General features: G+C 43.8%; 1 protein-coding gene across 5 annotated transcripts in view; it reads right to left on the bottom strand.

Annotated features, from left to right (window-relative positions):
* The window catches only part of LOC119184566 (monocarboxylate transporter 12), a 249,508-nt gene extending 228,436 nt beyond the window's left edge, over positions 1-21,072 (bottom strand). For 3 of the 5 annotated variants that reach the window (XM_075888709.1, XM_075888707.1, XM_075888708.1), the window contains exon 1: positions 20,967-21,072. The gene's annotated coding sequence lies outside the window, so the exon portion shown is untranslated. The remainder of the gene's footprint in view (positions 1-20,966) is intronic. The other 2 variants (XM_075888706.1, XM_037433971.2) reach the window with 1 other exon arrangement.
* Between the last annotated feature and the right edge of the window lie 1,106 nt (positions 21,073-22,178).

The following is a 22,178-nucleotide window of genomic DNA, read 5'->3' as shown; positions in this document are numbered from 1 at the left end:
AGGTGACGCATCACGTTGTCACCACTGGACCGCCCGTCACCGCTAGACCTAGGAGACTCGCTGGACAAAGACATGAAGTGGCCCGCCGTGAGTTCCACCACATACTTCAACTCGGCATTATTCGACCTTCTTCCAGCAACTGGTCTTCCGCGCTGCACATGGTGCTAAAACAAGAGTCTGGTGACTGGAGGCCTTGTGGTGATTATCGGGCACTCAATGCTGTGACAACGGCAGACCAATATCCTCTCCCCCACATCCATTATTTCAGCGCTCGCCTTGCGGGAACGACCATCTTCTCTAAGCTGATCTGACAGCCGCTTATCACCAGATTCCAGTAGAACCAAGCGACATCCCAAAGGCGCCTTTACAACGCCTTTCGGCCTCTTTGAATTTGTTCGTATGCCGTACGGACTGAAGAACGTGGCACAAACTTTTCAGCGTTTCATGAATGCGGTCACTCGCGGACTGCTCTTTATTTTTGTCTACTTAGACGACATTTTGGTCGCCAACAAAACGCCGGAGGAGGATGAAAATCACCTGCGCCTCCTCTTCAAGCGTCTTGACGAGCACGGTCTGGTTTTGAAGCCCCAAAAGTGCGTCTTTGGTGTTGAAGCACTAGATTTCCTAGGTCATCGAATCAGCCCACAAGGCTGATTCGATGGCCTAGGAATTCTTTTGTGTGTGTGCACACAATATGTCCTGTATATATTCAAGCCTTCGAGCTATGAATAAATCAGCTGGAAGTGAGCGCTGTGTGTTTGATGCATTGGTGCGTGCGTGTGTGAGTGATCGTGTCAAGTCTTCGCGCTTGAATTAACTTTTCGGAAAAGCCCACAAGGCATCTTGCCGCTCGAATCACGGGTGCAAGCAGTCAGGGAATTCCCCACGCCTACCTCTTTCCGCAAGCTGCGCGAGTTTCTTGGGCTAATCAACTTCCATGGGTGCTTCATCTCATCCTGTGCACACATTCTACAGCCGCTAACTGACTTGCTGCGCCGGGACAGCAAGAAAACGCCCGAGTTTCACTGGTCAGCGGAGCACGAAAAAGCCTTCCAGGACGCGAAAACTCAGCTTGTCTCCGCAACACTTTTGATTCATCGGCTTTCCGACGCGCCAACGCGGCTCATGGTTGACGCTTCAACGACGGCAGTGGGAGCAGTGTTGCAACAATACGATGGCAAGGACTGGAAACCAATAGCTTTCTTTTTTAAGCGTCTGAAACTGGCGAAAGTGCGCTACAGCACCTCTGGAAGAGCTGGCCATTTATTCCTCCGTAAAGCATTTCCGTTTCTTCCTAGAAGACCGCATTTTCCACATTTTAACGAACCACAAGCCGCTGACGTATGCGTTCAAGAACAGCAGTTGCTCATATTCGGAAAGAGAACTGCGCCATCTTTCTTTCATTTCCGAATTTTCCACGGACATCCGCCACATAGCGGGGAGCGAAAACCAAGCAGCCGATGCACTCTCCCGTATCGACACCGTTTCAGCGTCCGTCGACTTTGAGACATTAGCCGCCGCCCAGCGCGAAGACCCAGAGCTAACCGAGATGAGGCAGGATCCACTGCCACTGGTGCTCGAAGAGATCCCGCTGCCATACACAACGACTATGGTCACATGCGACATATCGCAGAAATATCCAAAACCCTTCGTCCCCGTCCAGTTTCGGCGTGCAGTGTTTGACAGCCTTCACGACCTCAGCCACCCAGGAATCCGCGTGACACAGAGGCTCGTCACTGACCGCTTTGTGTGTCCCGGAATTAACGCCGACGTTCGACTCTGGGCGAAGACGTGCCGAACATGTCAAACGGTCAAGGTGACTCGTCACACGCACACAGCACTCCAAGCATTTCGGCCACCAGAGTGTCGTTTCGACCACGTGCACTTGGACTTGGTGGGACCTCTTCCTCCTTCCCAGGGTTACAGATACCTGCTCACTTGTGTAGACCGCTACTCACGGTGGCCCGAGGCAACGCCAATTCTGGACATCGCAGCCGGGACCGTCGCATAGGCGTTTGTGGCCACATGGATTTCCCGCTATGGCTGCCCACTGCGCATAACGACCGATCGTGGATGACGATTCCAGAGTAACCTATTCTCTGCGCTAGCAAGGCTTCTGGGAACACGGCTCCAGTACACCACGGCTTACCATCCAGCGAGCAATGGAATGGTGGAGCGGCTACACCTTCAACTGAAGGCATTTTTAACGGCCAAATTGGATAGAGAGCTCTGGGTGGAGAAGCTCCCTCTCGTTCTTCTGGCCTGCGTACAGCGATAAAAGAAGACCTCGGATTCTGTGCAGCAGAAATGCTGTACGGCTCTACAATCTGACTACTGGGAGAATTCTTCGGTGAGAAACCAAGCGCTACGCCGACGCCTTCAGAATGTATGGAAAGGCTACATTCCTGGTTGGAGCACCCGCAACCCTGCGCGCCACGCGTCAGCCGCAACCAAAGTGTATTTTCTTTCCCAGACATGAATGAGACAACCCATGTGTTCGTGCGACGTGAAACAGTGAAAGCACCGTTGACTCCGGCGTACGACGGGCCCTTCCGTGTGCTTTCGCGGTCGCACAAAACTGTGACCATTCGTGTTAGCGACAGAGAGGACGTCGTTTCTCTCGATCGCGTGAAACCGGCTCACCTGATGGACTAACTCACACATTTGCTCGTTTTTTTTTTTTTCACAGGCTCCGCCGTCTAGAAGGGGACCCCTTGTAGCGGGCGGTGATCGCGATAATTTTATTTGTGTGCGCATACCTATTCGTATGCCGAGGCGCACGGCGCAGACGCGGCCAACATGCCTCACGTTATCTCCGGAGGGCCGCGGAAGATACGCAGCCACGCCCCTTTTGGTTGTCGCTTTTGAAGCCTGTGTTTCTTGGAAAATAAACTAGTCTTGTCCCAAACTTCAAGGAGTGTAGCTGTCTTCTTTTCGCGCCTCCGTGGGGCGAATACGCTACAAGTATGTATAATTGAAATCGGGCTCTATTATATACAGAAGGTGCATCGTAGGACTAGAGCGCCGCCCTGATGCCAGTTGTTACTTAGAGCGGCGTCGGTGGCGTAACCAAACGAAAAAGTATGTGTTACAGGAATCGGGCAGTATCATGTAGAGCATGTGCGAGTATTATAGGAACATAGCGCAGCTCAGAAACCTGATGCCGCGTTGAGTGGCGTCGACGGCGTAACCGAGTGAATAAGTCCGTTTTATAGGAATCGGGCACTATCATGCAGAGCAGGTGCGAGTATCATAGGACAAGAGCGCAGCTCTAGTGCCCGTTGCTGCGTTGAGCGGCGCCGGTGGCGTGACCGAGTGAATGAATAAGTGTTATAGGAATCGGGCACTATCATGTAGAGCAGGTGCGAGTATCATAAGACTAGAGCATAGCTCAGGTGCGCGTTGCTGCGTTCAGTGGTGTCAGTGGCGTAACCAGGAAAATGATTATGTGTTATAGGAATCGGGCACTATCATGCAGAGAAGGTGCGAGTATTATATGAATAGAGCACAGCTCAGGTGCCCGTTGCTGCGTTCAGTGGTGTCAGTGGCGTAACCAGGAGAATGAGTATGTGTTATAGGAATCGGAAACTTGGGATAGGCAAAAATCAGACGTATGCAATAAGGGACAAAGAAGGCAAATAACTACCAATATGGATAGGATATTTAAAATATCGGAGTAGTTTTACAGAGATCTGTGCAGTAGCCGGGGCAATTACAACTTTAATACTATAAGAACTAGCAGTCACCCAGATGACACCCCACCAGTAATGATAGAAAGAAGTCCGAAAAGCTTTGGAGAGCTTGCAAAGAGGCAAAGCTGCTGGTGAGGATCAGGTAACATCAAATCTGCTGAAAGATAAAGGACAGATTGTGTTAGAAAAACTAGCCACCCTGTTTACGAGGTGTCTCCTGACGGGAAGAGTACCAGAGTCTTGGAAGAACACCAACATCATCTTAATACATAAGAAAAGAGATAACAAGGACTTGAAGAATTACAGGCCGATCAGCTTGCTGTCTGTAGTATACAAGCTATTCACAAAGGTAATTGCTAACAGAGTAAAGAAAACATTATAATTCAATAGACCAAAGGAAGAAGCAGGATTTCGAACAGGCTACTAAACAATAGATTACATTCATACTATCAATCAGGCAATACAGAAATACTCAGAATATAACCATCCTTTATACATAGCCTTCATAGATTACGAGAAGGCGTTTGATTCAGTAAAAAGATCAGCCGCCTTGCAGACACTGCGGAATCAGGGCGTCGATGAAGTATATATAAGCATCCTGGAAGAAATCTATAGGGGATCAACTGCTACCATAGTGCTTCAAAAAAAAGCAACAGAATACCAGTCAAGAAGGGTGTAAGGCAGAGGGAAACAATCTCCCCAATGCTATTAACCGCGTGCTTACAGGAGGTTTTCAGAAGCCTAGAATGGGAACAGTTAGGGATAGTGGTTAATGGAGAGTACCTTAGTAACCTGCGCTTCGCCGATGACATTGCCTTGCTGAGTAACTCAGGGGACGAATTACAACTCATGATTACGGAGTTAGACAAGATAGCAGAAAGGTGGGTCTTAAAATAATATGCAGAAAACGAAAGTAATGTACAACAACCTCGGAAAAGTGCAGCGTTTCGAGAGAGGTAATAGTGCACTTCAAATTGTAAAAGACTATGTCTACTTAGGGAAGTAATAACCGCGGAGCCAAACCACGAGATTGAAGTGACTAGAAGAATAAGAGTGGGGTGGAGCACATTTGGCAAGCACTCTCAAATTATGACAGGTAGATTGCCACTATCCCTCAAGAGGAAGGCATATAACAGCTGTATCTTGCCGGCACTTGGCTATGGAGCAGAAATCTGGAGACTAACAAAGAGGGTTGAGCTTAAATTGAGGACGACGCAGCGAGCAAGGGAAAGACAAATGGTAGGTGTAACCTTAAGGGACAAGAAGAGAGCAGAGTGGATTAGGGAACAAACGGGGGTTAAGAATATCATAGCTGAAATCAAAAAGAGGAAATGGACATGGGCCGGGCATGTATGGCTTAGACAGGATAACCGCTGGTCATTAAGGCTAACTTATTTATTTATTTATTTATTTTACCCTCAGGGCCAAATGGCATTACAGAGGGGGGTGGGTTATTTACAATAAAATATTGAATTTAACAAAAAAAGCAGTGAATACGGTTAAATCGTACAAATAAATTTGGAAGAGCACAATGTTTGTTAATATGCTGTATAATAATACATGTTAGGTAATACAACAACAAGCCTAAATATACAATGTTAGCTGTTGCAACAAAACACAAAAAAAAAGAACTTATTACACAATGTTAGCTAAAGCATCACGGAACAAATTGTTATCAGTAATAGCAACAATGTCACCGGGAAGTCTGTTCCACTCCTTTGATGTGCGAGGCAAAAAAGAATTGAAAAAAGTTTTTGTGTTGCATGAAGGGATGCCTACTTTGTGATGGTGGTCAATGCGGTGGGAAATGTGCTGTGGGCGAAGTAGTAGTTGGGCATGCAAGATGGGATGATGGTAGATCTTGTGAAATAGAGTTAGACGGGAGACTTTTCTGCGAGATGCTAAGGAAGGAAGTGCAAGTGAAGTTTTCATGGTTGAAATGCTAGCGGTTCTGTTATAATTGGACAATATAAAACGAACGGAGTTATTCTGAACAAGTTCAAGGGAAGTTACCAGGTTATTATAGGTAGGGTCCCACACGGTTGTAGCATATTCTAGTTTAGAGCGTATTAGTGTTTTATAAAGTAGCAGTTTTAAACCATGTGGAGCGTTAAAAAAGTTACGTCGTAAATAGCCAAGCATGCGGTTAGCATTGATAATGATGTATTCAATATGAGTTGTCCAGTTGAGGTTAGTTGTTATGTGAACTCCAAGATACTTATAAGAGTTAACAGAATCCAAAGGAATGTTATTAAGATAGTAAATAGGTGAAGTAGTGCAACTTCTTGATACACGCATGATTTTACACTTTTTAATGTTTAGGTCCATTAGCCATTTATCACACCAGTTAGATATAGCGTTAAGGTCAGACTGCAATATATTAATGTCATTATCGGTAGTAATTTCTCGAAAAATAACACAGTCGTCAGCAAATAGATGAATTTTTGATGATACAACTGATGACAGGTCATTAATATAAATGAGAAACAACAAGGGACCTAAGACGGACCCTTGCGGAACGCCAGAATGAACTTCGCGAAATGGAGAATTATGACAGTTGGCAGTAACGAATTGTGATCTGTTAGTGAGAAAGCATTCAATCCACATTAGTAGGTTACCGTCAAGGTTTAGTTGGTGTAGTTTGTAAAGTAGAAGTCTATGGCAAACCTTGTCAAAAGCTTTTGAAAAATCTAAAAAAATACAGTCAGCATGGGATGATTTATCAAGGATCTGATGTAAGTGATGAGTGAATGATATTAGCTGTGTTTCACATGAATATGTTTTACGGAAGCCATGTTGTGCTGACGTGAAAAATGAATTTGATTCTAAAAAATTGACTATGTTTGTAAATATTATATGCTCGAGCATTTTACAACAAATACTGGTTAAAGAAATGGGACGATAATTATTCGAAGAGTGTTTATTACCAGATTTATGGAGTGGAACGACTTTTCCGATTTTCCATTGACTAGGAATAGTAGAAGTATCTAGTGACTGTTGAAAAATTTTAGTAACTATAATGGAACTATAAGCGCTAGTATTTTTTAAAAATTTTGTGTTAATACCATCATAACCAGGAGATGAATCGTTCTTAAGTGATTCAATGAGACGTACAACTCCAAGAGTTTCGATAATCACGGATGACATGGGTGAATAATTGTGCAAGGTTGCGCTAGGTAAATCATTATGGCTATCTACGGAGAAGTTTTGGATAAAAGAATCGTTGAGAACAGAAGCGCAAAGGGCTTCACTAATTTCGTTACCGGATGAATCGATCAAGGAAATATGATTGTCAGATAGGGGGTTAATAACTCGCCAGAATTTTTTTGCATTTGTTTGTAACATAGACGGCAGGACTTGAGTGAGGAAGTTGTCTTTAGCGGATTTTAGTGCAGATATGTAGATGGATGATGCAGATTTGTAGGCAGCCCAGCGTGGGTGGTTAGTGGGTAAACATCTTGCTGCACGATAAAAACGTTTCTTTCGGTTAGATAAGCGTTTGATGTACGCGTTGTACCATGGCGCACGTGCGTTAGTTGTGATAGTACGGCAAGGGATATACTTATTGGTTAGTTGTTCAACTTCATCTGCAAACATATCCCAGTTACACTGCACTGAACGGGTATCAAAACTGCTTAGAAATATGTCTAGAAAAGTTGCTAGTTCACTGTTTATCTTGTCAAAGTTGGCTTTTTTATAGTCCCGTATCTTTTTCTTTTTTTTATCTCTATTAGGACAGGGTGCATTAAATGAAAATGAAAGTAAAGAATGGTCACTGATACCTGGTGCGTAGGTTATAGCGGTAACAAAGTCTGGTCGGTTTGTTAGTATCAGATCAAGAATGCTAGCACTGTTAGTAGTTGCCCTAGTCGGTAAGGCCACTACTTGCGTCAGGGAAAACGTTGAACATAGGTTAATGAATTCATTTGGTTGCGGCGAAGACGGTAAAGAGTAGGGTGCGTATGCGTTCCACATTATACTAGGAAAGTTAAAATCTCCGAGGAGAAACAGGGGATGTGATGGAAATCGTGTGCAAACTATATTAATTGCGTCGTGAAGTTCATCGACAAATGTTGAAGGTGAAGAGGGAGAACGATAGCATACACCTAATATTATCTTATGGTGTCCAATGGTTACTATAGCCCAGACTAGCTCTAGTTCAGTGTTAATATGAATACAGGAAGAAGGAGTGTCTTTTGAGACTGCCAGAAGAACGCCGCCTCCCCTGCGCACTGTCCGATCACAACGGTACATGTGAAAATTGGTTGCGTCATCAAAGATTTCTTGATCGCGGACATGCGCATGGAGCCAAGTTTCAGTCAATGCAACTATTTTTGCGCTACATGTATCAATAGCTGATGATAAAGAATTATATTTATTTAGTACACTTCTAACGTTAGAAAAAATGACAGATACCTGAAGATTTGATTTGTGGTCACCTCCCCTCGCGCAACCCTATGTAGTCGTGTTCACAGAAGAAGAAGCTCTCGCATTATTGACATAGTTGGTACGTTTTTTCACCTCTAGAACTTTGTCGCACTCGGGAAAATACATGTAACATTTGTTATTTAGTAGTAACTTGTTGTAACGCAGCTTAAGTGGTGAAGAACCGGCCTGAGCTTTCCCAAAGTCAATAAGTTTTTTACGTGCCTGCCTCGTTGCCACAGAGAAATCTTCGCTTACTGAAATATTCTTATCTTTTAGTTGATTGCGCAGTGACAGCACTTTCTCTTTCGTTTTGAAGTCAGTGAACTTGGCGACGATGGGGCGGCACTTAGTGGGTGAAGGGTTACCCAAACGGTGCACCCTTTGAAATGACTCGCTGGAAAAACTGTCAAGAATAGCAGAAATAGAATTCGTCAATTTCGCCTCGGTTTCTTGCCACGTTTCTCTAGAGTCTGGAACACCATGAAAGATTAAATTGTCCCTTCTGGACCTGTCCTCTAGCTCGGTTAGTCTAGATTGCACGTGGTTATTCTCGTCGGTTAGTTCTTCTACGGCTTTTTGCACACTTGCTAATTCTTCAGTCATAGTATCCAGTTTGATCGATTTTTCTTCCAATTCGTCAAGCCGCTTCCGGATACCAGTAATTTCAACGTGAATGTTTTTTTGTCCGGCTTTAATTGCTTTTACATCAATAGCAAGCTCAGACTGACACTGTGAGCTCTGTAACGAACGCGAGTGCACGTCTTTCAACATATGGAATAAGACATTCATTTGTTCGGCAGGGTTTTCGGGTAACTCATGAAATTCTTGTTGTGTTGTGGCACGGGTATTGGGTCCAGGGTTAGTCTCAATGTCGCCGGAACAAAGCAAGGTGTGAGCCATTGAAAAACATTCACACAGAGTCTCGCACAACACCCGTGGGCACGGGAACAGCAGTAGACAGCGGTTGTCAGATTTTTTAGCGTGTAGTAAAGAAGTACACACCTGCATGGTGAAGAAATAGCGGCTTAGAGCTGTGCAGAGACCACTGCTCTCGTGCCCACTGAAGGCGGTGTCCAGGTGTTGCTTCTTAAAACTGTCGGTGGCGATTGCTGCTGTCGTCGATGGGGCTGGTGGATACTCAAAGAGCACCCAAGGGGCGTCAGAGCTCGGCATGTGTTGATCGGCTACGCTGACGAGGTTCGTTGTCGGTAGCGGCGCACCTACATGCGCCAAGCCAGCAGAGCAAATTGATAACCACGGCAGGATGTTCGCAAAGAAGGCCTGCATGGTGAAGAAATAGCGGCTTAGAGCTGTGCAGAGACCACTGCTCTCGTGCCCACTGAAGGCGGTGTCCAGGTGTTGCTTCTTAAAACTGTCGGTGGCGATTGCTGCTGTCGTCGATGGGGCTGGTGGATACTCAAAGAGCACCCAAGGGGCGTCAGAGCTCGGCATGTGTTGATCGGCTACGCTGACGAGGTTCGTTGTCGGTAGCGGCGCACCTACATGCGCCAAGCCAGCAGAGCAAATTGATAACCACGGCAGGATGTTCGCAAAGAAGGCCTGCATGGTGAAGAAATAGCGGCTTAGAGCTGTGCAGAGACCACTGCTCTCGTGCCCACTCACTGGATTCCCAGAGAAGGTACGCGGGTCAGGGAGAGACAGAAGGTTAGGTAGGCAGATGAGATTAAGAAGTTTACGGGTATAAATTGGCAGCAGCAAGAAGGACCGGGTTAACTGGCGGAACATGGGAGAGGTCTCTGTCCCTCAGTGGACGTAGTCAGGCTGATGATGATGATGATGATGATGATAGGAATCGGGCGCTATTATGTAGAGCAGGTGCGAGTATTATATGACTAGAGCACAGCTCAGGTGCCCGTTGCTGCGTTCAGTTGTGTCAGTGGCGTAACCAGGAGAGTGAGTATGTATTATAGGAATCGGGCACTATCATGTAGAGCAGGTGGGAGTATTACATGACTAGAGCACAGCTCAGGTGCCCCTTGCTGCGTTGTGCGGCATCGGTGGCGTAACCAAGTGAATGAGTATGTGCTATAGGAATCGGGCACTATCATGAAAAGCAGGTGCGAGTATCATAGGACTAGAGCACAGCGCAGGTGCCCGTTGCTGCGATCGGCGGTGTCAGTGGCGTAACCAAGTTAATGAGTATGTGTTATAGGAATCGGGCACTATCATGTAGAGCAGGTGCGAATATTATAGCACTATAGAGTGCCGCTCAGATACCCGTTGCTGCGTTCAGCGGTGTTGGTGGCGTAACCGAGCGAACTAGTATGTGTTATAGGAATCGGGCACTATCGTGTAGAGCAGGTGCGAGTATCATAGGACTAGAGCACTGCGCAGGTGCCCGTTGCTGCGTTCAGCGGTGTCGGTGGCGTAACCAAGCGAATGAGTATTACAGTATTACACAATATTACAGTATGAAAAGTTTTGCATACTGTAAATTGAACTCACAGTGAACAGCAGCCTGATCGCTAATGCCGGGAAGCACAAGGGTAGACTTTACAGCCATGGGGGCGTTCGTAAGCATGAGATCTAATATATTGTTTCCCCGTGTTGACTGCAAGACCATCTGTGTTAAATCATAAGTTTCGCATAGCTCAATAATCGCTCTGGTTAACTGACTCTGCCCGCTCGATGTGGGTCCCTGCTGACCCCAATTGACTTCAGGAAAATAAAAGTCAACATCTATCATCACGTATTGAGTTAAGACAGTTTCAACCGCATCAAATATTTCATGCAAAACGTTAGCTGTACTGCTTGGTAGACGATAAAACGAGCACACAGAGACAGTTTTACCGTTGGAAAGTCTAATCAGAGCCCAACAGCCTCACTGTGGCCAACTTTCATTTGTAGTATCCTAGAGTTAATCGCTTCATCTATTAGTATAAAAACTCCACTTCCACGACAGTTACAATTCTTCCAGTAAGAAATATATTTTCCAGGAAAGATTTCCGTATCACTAATGGTTCATTCAGCCAGGATTCCATTCCCAGCACCACAGACGGCTGAGTCATCTCTAGAAGAGCAACAAACTCGTTCGTTTTATTCCTAATGCTCTGGCAGTTCACAATCAACACTGAATGCAGAGCCCTATTTGTCGAATGTAGTCAATCCGCACGCCTAACTTGGCCTAGCGATTCGTCAAATACATACTCGAGGCGATTTAAGTACAGGGAATCAAATTTAACCAAGCGTACTTTGTCGCTTGGTTTTTTATTTGCCTTTCTGTATTCCAGCCACCCCTTTCCTTTCAGTCGAACAGCAGCAGAAAAAATTTCCTAAATGCTATCTTGGAGCCCTTTAGTTTATTTGCGTTTGAAAGAGCAGCCTGCTTATCTTTAAAAGAAGCAAAGCTAGCAATAAGTGGTCGAGGTCCGTTCACAGCGAACTTACCCAAGTGGTGTGCCTTTTTGATTGCATCATTTTCGCATCTCAGAGTGAGATAACATATATATATATAACTATTTTTTCTATTGTGCCATATGATTCACTCTTGTCTGCATCCTCAAAAAGATCAAATTACATCACCTACTGCGGTTTTCAAGTTCATCTACTTTTTGTTCAAGAGGGTGTATTCTCATATCCTTACTTTCACAGGTCTTTTTACACTGTAAAACTGCACCTTTATTTCGTTCTTCTTTTCAATAACTGATTCCAGGTTCGTTATGCGTGCAGTTAGGCTAGTCATTTCTGATTTAGTTTCAGCTTGTGACTTCTCAATGGCGTTAAGTTTTTTTATATCCTGCTGACCACTTAGAAGTTTCTGTAAAATTGCGTCTGATGGACCCGGGTTTAACTCGACGTCTTCACACAAAAACAAGAGGAAGTAGAATGCAATGCAGAGAAAGAGCACAAAACGACGTCGCTTTCGGTACCCATGGACATCACGTAGCGAATGAACAGTGACCCTTGAACACGCCACTGGGGGTGGAACCGGTAGGGAATGCACTAAATAGCCGCTATACAAATCGTGCTTACTAAACTGCAGAAAGAACATCAAAAGCGTAAGCGGTGCATGCATATCTGCACCGGTTCCACGCTCCAAGAGCAGAGGGAATTCAGTGCTACTTTTAGGCTGCAATCCTCTGTGCGATCAGACCATGGTTGGTTGACCGAAAACGAACAGCAGCCAATTTCAGCTGCGAGGCACACTCGTTGGTTTCGTCGTTGTGGTCAGTGTCGCTTGAATTCCATGACGAGCAGTTGAACGAAGGTTCACCATGCGGCAAAAGCTTAGCTGATAAGTCTTCGGGCTGTAGTTCAGATACTGGTTTGCTTGTGGTTAATCGGAGCAGTACCTGCAGAAAGAATATCGAAAGCGTGAGTCGTGCAGCCATATCCACACCAGTTCCACGTCCCAAGCACTGATTGAAGTTCAGTGCTACTTGTAGGCTGTAATACTCTGTGCGATCAGACTACGGTTGATTGGCCGGAAACGAACAGTGACCAATCTTAGCTGTGAGGCACACTCGTTGGTTGCCGTCGTTGTGGTCAGTGTCGCTTGAATCCCATGATGAGCAGTTGAACGAAGGTTCGCCGTGTGGCAAAAACTGAGCTGATAAGTCTTCGGGCTGTAGTTCAGATACTGGTTTGCATGTGGTAAAATGGAGCAGTACCTGCAGAAAGAACATCGAAAGCGTGAGCGGTGCAGTCATATCCACACCGGTTCCGCGCTGGAATGGGGGTGGTCTTTACGAATGCTTATTTGTTTCGCATCTGGATAGCCAGCAGCCCGACAGGCGACAACTGTGGCTGCGCGAAGACATTTTGCCATCTTCTCTGCGAATGTCCTCGCTTCAGTGCACTAAGAAAAGAATTGTCGAAAGTTCTAGATAGACTTAGAAATCGCGAATTGTGGGAAGAAAGATTATTATGACAATGGCCGAGACCCGTCCTCGGCAAGCAAGACATTGAGAGCGTTGTTGAGCTTCTTGCGAGCAAGTGGTTTTAGAGGCAGACTGTAAGCTGCGTAGCAAGTGGTCTTAGAGGCAGACTGTAAGCTGCGTCGTGGATCGTACTGTTGTCCTTCTTACTTTTTGTTCTCCTTCAACCTCTCTGTTCTGTCATCTTTTATTCCCCTAACCCCCTTACACAGCACAGGGTAGCCAAAAAGTCTGAGAACTGGTTAACCGACCTGTTATTTATTTTCCTTCTCCTGAGCAACTTCTCTCGCTGTCTTATCTCTGTGCCGGGACAACAACCTTGTTTCGCGAAGTAATTGGTAACACTTGCAATCACTTGCAATCCCTGCATTTTTCTGGACTCACTGAGTGAGTCCAGAAAAATTTCATAAGTATTTACCCTCATCGTTTCACTAGAATCCTTTCAACACTGCTAGAATACTATATTTGCCATCAGTTAACGGCCGGCAAAATTGCGCTGAGCTGTTATTTCTTTACAAGCTAGTTCAGGGTGAGATATTCTGCCCTTCTCGGTTGTAATAATTTTGAAACTCCGCGTAAGTTATCGAGAGAGAATCGACTGTTGCATGTACCTGCCAGTTTCTTTCAACACTCTATCCTTTACAGAATACCGAGTATATCTAACGTCAACTTTCTCAATTCGTTATGTTTTTCATAGTCTACAGTCATTTTTTTTTTTGTCAGAGAGGGCTGCCCTGTCCTAACGTAGCTTTGCACATGCACAGATTCTTCCCTTTTCCGTCTTTCAGGAAGCCTTCGCCACGGTTATGTATATTCTACATTATTTTTCAGTCCCATTCCATGAATATCTACTCTTTTATTTGTTGTTTCCATTGTGCGTTGATTTTTTTTCGACTGCTCGTTTTTGCTCTTTTTTTGCATTTCTGTGTACAGTCTGTAATGTATTGTTTGTTTTTGTTTTCTTTTCGCGCGCGCCAGCATGAAAGACCCTATGGTTGTTCTTGGGTAGGTTAAAAAATGATTGATTGGTTATTGGTTGATTGAATATTATTATTACAATTTTAAATGCTTGCGAAATAAGATGAAAATTCCGCCGAAACGCGTCTTCGTAGCCAGCGTACACGAACCAGCGATTTCAGCTCCACGGAATGCCTGTCTCAAAGGTCTTGCACGTGCAGCTTTCTGGGCCCGCGGGAGGAAGTTGAAGTCCATTGTTCGAAAAAACTCGCCTGACTGCATTGGTTGCAAGGGGTGCGCACAGTAAAAAAAATACAAAAAAGGGCGCCCGTCGGTTGAGTGGACACTTCGGAGAAAGTTGTTCGAAGAAGCGTGGCGCGTAGGCACCATGTAGCCCTGCCGTACGTGGCATACAACAGTCTGTCGACAGTCGACACAGCAGGAAAGAGAGTGCCACGGCCCATTTCAAGTAACGACGAAGAAAATAGTTTGCACAAACATTCAGTCGTATGGTAATAACATTGCGTCAATAATAGTTAAAAAATGAAACGTCGTTCACCAATAAGCTCAGGAAAATTTAGTTCTAGTGAAAAGTGCGTAAATCATTGATCTCAAGGAGTAATGTAGTATCCATTGCAATAATCATTGTCAAGCCTGCGTGCACTGTATCCGTCCGCGTCATTGTTGTTTTTTTTGCTCGCCGGAGTCACGGGTGCCATGCTGATCGAGTTTGTTAATTTTCATTCCTTTTGCTCTTATTTCGTGTTCAACTACTGCTCCAATTTACACAAGATAATCGCGCAGCTCTCAGGAATCTACTTCGCTGTACGTGGCGAAATTGTGGACGGACGTGAAAGTGTTTTTGTGTGCGTGTGCGTCTGTACGCTGCTGGATTGGCGATCGTCAACTTTTCGTGCGAGAAGAAAATGGATACCTATGCCTGCGGGCAAGCGTTCCTTCGAAACTTCTTCCTAAAGCAGTACGAATGGACGTGGTGGCTTTAAGGTGTGAATAGGTTATCAGGATTAACAGGCTCCTTGAAAGACAAGTCTCGGTTAAATGTTAAGGTAAGTTCATCATTTTCATTACCTTCGCACGTTGTTCATAAATATTATGATAACTCGAAAACATACCACATTGCATGCTTGCTGAGTAAATAACTTTATGCTAATCGTGGTTACGTCATTAGGCTGTTTTGTTTAAGCGATACGACAACACTTTCTTTTTTTTTCACTTGATCCAGACAGTGCTCTATTTAATCAAAAAATCTACGCCAGGAAATTGTTGGTTTTTTGCCATTGTACTTTTTATAATTATATTGATGTAAATATACTTGTGTCTTATTTTTTTTCATTTTAACGCTTGAGGAAAAACCAAGGATAAATTACAACTTGCGCAATTACAAATAAAAAAGAGTTGCATATCTCAAACTCCAAGGGTGTCATGAGATTTATGAGCCCACGTTTGAATTTGTCTTGCGTTTGAATTTATTTTTCTTCGTCTACGTTCTACTTGTTTTTATATTTACGTGTGTTTTGATAAGGACACGCAGTTAAAATTTCGTTGCTAGTTTGATTCTTCAAAACGAGGTGCAATGTCACGGATCCAAATGGAAAAACTTAAGAATAGCCCGTAATTTAGTTTCCGCCATCTACAACCGGGGTGATATAAGTGTAAATTTGACTGCAATGCGTATATCACAGGCGACATTATCGTTACTGATGTCGCAAAATCGCGTCGTTATCTTGAGGAACTGCGCATACCCGCATACATAGTTACACAAAATAATGTGATGTCATGTTTTAATCCGTGGGCACTGTAGATAGTTTTACGCAAGCCGACAAATAAACTGGTATGATGCATTAGGGCTTGCAATGCGTGAAAAAACTGGGGGACCGCTAAGCTCCGTTTTTCACAGTTGAACGTGATAGCAGTATCGATCCTGTTTCTTGTGCGTAATTCAATCACTTAGTGTGTACTCTTTATTGCATGATGCTACTTAAACAAATTTAATTGTGGAATAGTACTGTGTAATTGAGAAGGTTGAAAGTGTCTCAACGAAGGTTTCGCACATGGCTGCATTTTGTGTAAAAAGGGGGTAACATAGTTTAAAGAACAAGAAATATTATGTAATTACTGAGTTGCGCCAAAAAATTGAAATACAAAAGGAAGACACCTAGACGCAGCCCCCACTGACAACTGAAACATTGTTGGAGAAAACAGACATACGTATATATGCGGTTACGAGAACACGTGCGGTGAAAGAAAAGGATTAGATGAGCAGACAGATTGTATAAATGATGCGCTTCCAGGAAAGCTTCCTCAGTAGCAAGCAACATAAGTGAGAGTTACGTGACACATGAATCCCCAGCTTTGTTTATGAAATACGCCTCTCCGATTTCCCGCGCTATACCGTGCCACTGAATTTAGCTTTAACTACCGTATTCCAAACAGGGGCGCGCAGCCACACTCTCTACAATATGATGATTGGTTAAAGAATGGTTGTTAATTCCTTTAAAGAAGCTTTGTGATCTACAATTACATAAATAAATTCTAAATAATACTTCCCACACGACAGCGCAGTGCCGTCCACCACACGATGTCCACACTGCGAAAGAAAATGATCAGATGTCTGCTCATCTAATCATTTTTTTCCACCTCACGTGTTGTCGTAACCGCATACATATGTCTGTTTTCTTCAATAAAGTTTCAGTTGTTAGTGTGCGCTGTGTCCAGGTGTCTTCCTTTCGCACTTCAAATTTTTTCGCGCAACTAAGTTAAAATGAAGTACCAACTCGCCCAGCAGAACGTGCTTCTCAATATGTGTGTAAAATGTTTTAGAACTTTATACACCCACTACGCAGTCGTGAGGAAATACGTGCAGTAACCAGTGTGCCTTTTGTAATGGTTGGCTGTCTTTAGACCGCGAAGTCACGTTGGTAATAACGTGTTGTGATGCTTGATGACAATGCACGCTTGTATCATGCAATATAGCTGCTATATTAAAGGTGTTGTGAAACCTGCATGCAGGATACATGTATCTATTAAGCATGACAGTTATTTTCCTTGCATTTACAACAAGAAGAAGTTATTCATGCTTTATTTCCAAGCAGATGCATAGCTGTGTTGTAGAGCACTTGCATGCCATGCAAATTGCCTGCATGATTTCGATCATCACTCAAACGCGAAAATTTATAATATTTGTTTTATTTGCATTCTCTCAATTTTCGATCATTGACAAGATGATTTTTCATGGAGAGCCACCGATGCCTACACCGGAATTTCTGCAGAATGAGCTCTTTACAACTGTTACGTTAATGATGCATTATTGGCAAAATGGAAAGCGGATTACGTTTACAAAGTACATTTTTAGTGTCCCGTTGGCAAGAAATATTGTTAAATGCCTCCGTTCCCACGCGCACAGAGACCTATAGACACCAGTTTTAGCAGTCGTTCTATAGGTCATTAGTCACAATACTTGTACATAACAAGCTTGCATACCAATCAATTTCGACCGAACTTCTTAAAAGTCGATTATCAACTCATTTAAGTTATTCAATGCACACGCAGTTCATACGGTCAATAGCAAGTCATATTTCGTTTTGACTGACTATGGACGCTCCATTGACACACGAGAAAAGTTTTAAACATAACACACTGTGAAATATATCTTTACGAAACTCAAATTGGGTTCTTTTATGCTATTTATTTTTGTCAAGTCGGAATCGATAAAGCGGAATATTTACTTGCACCGTACTATGTCTCAGACCGTGTTGACCATAGGTTCAAGATAAGAATAATCGCATGCAAGACTGACGTGTTTCAAAATGATTTGTTACCAAAAAAAATTACAAGATGGAACCAGCTGCCTTCTAGTATTGCCTCTACACTCCCAAATATTTGTTTTATTTCATGTTAGAATTGTTCCGATTTATATGTTAGAACATGTTCCGATTTATATATGAATTTTTCTTGCAGATTGTGATTCAGGTGATCTTTGCCCCGCCGCGGTGGTCTAGTGGCTAAGGTACTCGGCTGCTGACCCGCAGGCCGCGGGTTCGAATCCCGGCTGCGGCGGCTGCATTTCCGATGGAGGCGGAAATGTTGTAGGCCCGTGTGCTCAGATTTGGGTGCACGTTAAAGAACCCCAGGTGGTCTAAATTTTCCGGAGCCCTCCACTACGGCGTCTCTCATAATCACATAGTGGTTTTGGGACGTTAAACCCCACATATCATGATTCAGGTGACTTTGATTATTTGTTTGGCTGACTATGTATTTTTTGTATTCTACTTTTCGTAAATGCTCCCCCAATGTAATGCCAATTGGTGCTGTGGGTAATGAAATAAATAGATAAATAAAAAAGTGTCGATAAGTAAGCAATAAATTTAAGCACAAAGAATGTATCTCTTCAGGAAAAGTGGACTAACAGTGGCATGTGCCCACCACAAACTTTAAATATGATGCCAAGTTACATTTTAGCAAATTGTTGTTGAGAATAACTTGAGATATATTGAGGATAACTTAATTGAACAAGAATGTTCTGGGGTATGTACTGCCTTTGTTTTGGAGATGATAGTGACTGCATGCAGACCTTTCAACAAACAGGTATATTTCTAGCTGAAGAATGATTTGAGCAGCTATATTTTTTGCCGGTGACACAGGCTGAACTAATATAGATGAATCATTTGAATGGCTTTATATAAAGGTATCCATATAAGGCCATATATGAAAGCATCCATATAAGACCTTATATGGATACCTCTATATATAGCCATATATGGCCATATACAGCAGCACCCATATATGGGGATATAAGGCCCATATATGGCTATATCAGGATTTGAACATATCAGTTTATATACGGCCCATATATGGGGATTCCGTATATGGGCCAGATATGCCCAATTCCTGATGTAGCCATATATGGGGATTTTTATATAAGTCCATATATAGGATTTTTGTAAGGGGTACTTAAGAGTTACCAACTTGCCCAGCGTTCAGTTAGATCATTCCCGTCATTTTTCTTATAGCTCGATGAAAAGCGAGTATTTATAAGATTTTGCGACTTCACCTGCGCATCGCGATAAGCGGAAGGGCGGCCACAACTGTAGCAGACGACAAACGTACTGTTGTCGTCTGCTGCCCCTGCGCCAAGCTGGTTGCCGCAGCCGGCTGGCGGTGGCGCCGAGCAGGCGACACGCGCTTTCGTCCTATTTAAGCACATTGCAAGAATTTGTCATGAACGCTCCCAACAAGTTTACTCTAAATCAGACTCTTTTTGTTTAACAAGAAATATGTGCTCACATATATCACAAAGAAATGCTCAGGTCAGGGAGAAAATGTTTGCATCGTAACTTATTTTTAGCGCGCACTGACACACAGACAAAAAAGAATGGTACAACAGCAGCGCTACTATCAACTCACTATCAACTATCAGCAGCTGATAGTACTGGTGGTGTACCCTTCTTTTCTTTGTCGGTGAGTCAGTGTGCGCTGAAAATTAGTTACGATGCACTCATTCCAACTAGCTCGTCTTTCAATAATACTTCCGTAAATATTTGAAAACGTATACGATTTTTCCTCTTTATTATGTAAAAGTTGCTAAAACAAGGCGAATGCCTACATGAAGGTGTTAGACTAGTTTGTTCAAAAATTATGCTGCTACGCACCCATCATCGGTTTAGGGCTAAAGCGGCTGTCGCCAGAGAAGAAAAGAAGATCGATAGTCAGGTGCGGATGGCGCATTTTTCAGAAGTTAGTTACCCAGTGGCTTATTAAAAAACCCCACTAAAGCGTCGTGACAATAGAAGCCTCAATAGTCGATAAATATACTTCATTTTGAAAAGAAAACCATATGGCAGTGATAGAATTCCAATGCTGTTGTTTGCTGCCTAAAGTCGTATGTTACCTGTACGCTGTCTACTGCAGCGCAATGAAGAGCTCTATTTCAAAGATGTCATTGGATAACGTGGAGCACTTTTTAGTGACTACGACCACTACTACGCTATACGAGAGCTCGGCGGCGTATGTGTTACCGTCCCGACAAAATAACTTCGGGGCAAGTGGAACACAAATTAACGTGAGAACTCAAGTAACCGAAAGATGTTAACGGTGTAGTACGTTACTCGTTACAGTTCTGAAGTGGTAACGAGTACATAACGAGTTAACGAAGTAAGTAACGCGTTACATGTAGCACGGTTACTTGCAATACGTCACGCGTGAGACACACAAGAGCAAGGAACCAACGAGTACTATTTGCATTGTACTAACACGAGCGTGGTAAACGAGAACGAAATAGCACACGCAATCATCGTTCATTCATTTGCGCATGACAGCAAACTTGTAAAGAACACACAAGTAACAATAAACCACAATAAAACGCAACCGCACTGTATTATAGGTTATTTGACCAGATGAACTGAGGTAATCTATTTCTTTGTCAGCGAGAGCAATTCGCTTCACTTTCCGTTAGCTACAGCTTCACTGAACATGCTTATACAGCTAAGATATGTTCGTTATCTAATGCACATCCGCATCGGGAACATTCAGTCCATTTTCGCATATTTTACTCGTCGCTTCCTTGCCTCACGCATTGTTCACGTCACCATCGAATACCAACTGTGTATATTTGCTCCACTTGGCGGTCTATGCGGCATGAGGTTGGGAGGGCGTGATAAGAAGTGCCACCACTGTTCGAGAGAATATCACCTGCCGACCAGAATTGTTCACCGTCGTAGATACAACTTAGCGTAACGTCAATGAGCCAAGAACACAAATCTGCTATTGCTTGTTTGTAGGTGGTCAAGTCAGGACACGTTCAGAGACACGTATACAGAATATATGACTAATAGCAACGAGTGATTATTTATAAGCACACTTGAAAACTGAGCGAATGATTGGAAGAATCCAAAAAGGAAGTCCGTTATGTTTTCTTATTTTATCCCGTTGGGTCTTCAGTACGGAAAGGTGATCATGCCGCGAGAGTACTTACAGTATCAGACGGTGTCAATTTTCCGCAGTCGCTTTTCAGCGCTCCTAGGTGTTGCATGTGAGCAGGATTGCACGGCGCAGAATGCCGTGAGACATTGGCGCAAGTCCAGCGGGAACGAGGCCAGGAGAGCAGCTTATCGTCTTCCTTATCCCGCAATCTGGAGGTTTAGCGTAGCAAGTGTATTGGGCACACAAATGAACTCCCCCTTCTTCTTGTACGTGGAAACACTAAATGATATTTCTGTTTTGTGCACAAAGCTTTCGCAACGCTCGCTACCGCTGGTGTGACATGAAGCGCCCACCGGCCTATCCTATACTATTATATGTACTATATGCCCTATGTGTTGTCATGCAGTATCATATAGCAGTAAATGGAAGAGAGGGTGAGATACGTGAAGAGTAGGGAAGAGGGAAACCTTAAAAGATTGAGAAAGAAAGAAATATATAAATACTACAGAGAGACAAAAATGTGTAAACTTTTCACCGAATAGCTCCAAGCTTGGTACAGTAAAGATAGACAATCCTCAAGCAAAGCCTAGCCACAACAGCGTGGTGAAATCTAGCAAGAACCAGTTACAACACAGCAGAAACCGGCCTGAAGACTCGACGATCGACCAGCTTCGCTGTGCTGCGCCACTTAGTGCAACCTTCCGGCATTTTTGGGAGAGCTTTTAAACTAAGTTCTTACCGCAGCTTTTACATTACATTGAACCAGCCATTACATGAGTGTATGCGGCATCCATCCATCCATCCATCCATCCATCCATCCATCCATCCATCCGTCCATCCATCCATCCATCCATCCATCCATCCATCCATCCATCCATCCATCCATCCATCCATCCATCCATCCATCCATCCGTCCGTCTGTCCGTCCATCCGTCCATCCATCCATCCATCCATCCATCCGCCCGTCCGTCCATCCGCCCGTCCGTCCGTCCGTCCGTCCGTCCATCCGCCCGTCCGTCCATTCATCCATCCGCCCGTCCGTCCATTCATCCATCCATCCATCCGTCTATCTATCTATCTATCTATCGATCTATCTATCTATCTATCTATCTATCTATCTATCTATCTATCTATCTATCTATCTATCTATCTATCTATCTATCTATCTATCTATCTATATATCTATCCATCCATCCGTCTATCTATCTATCTATCTATCTATCTATCTATCTATCTATCTATCTATCTATCTATCTATCTATCT

Source organism: Rhipicephalus microplus, chromosome 3 (assembly GCF_043290135.1).
Source record: "Rhipicephalus microplus isolate Deutch F79 chromosome 3, USDA_Rmic, whole genome shotgun sequence".
In the NCBI taxonomy this organism is placed as follows: domain Eukaryota; kingdom Metazoa; phylum Arthropoda; class Arachnida; order Ixodida; family Ixodidae; genus Rhipicephalus; species Rhipicephalus microplus.
This window is presented reverse-complemented; position numbering and strand designations above follow the sequence as displayed.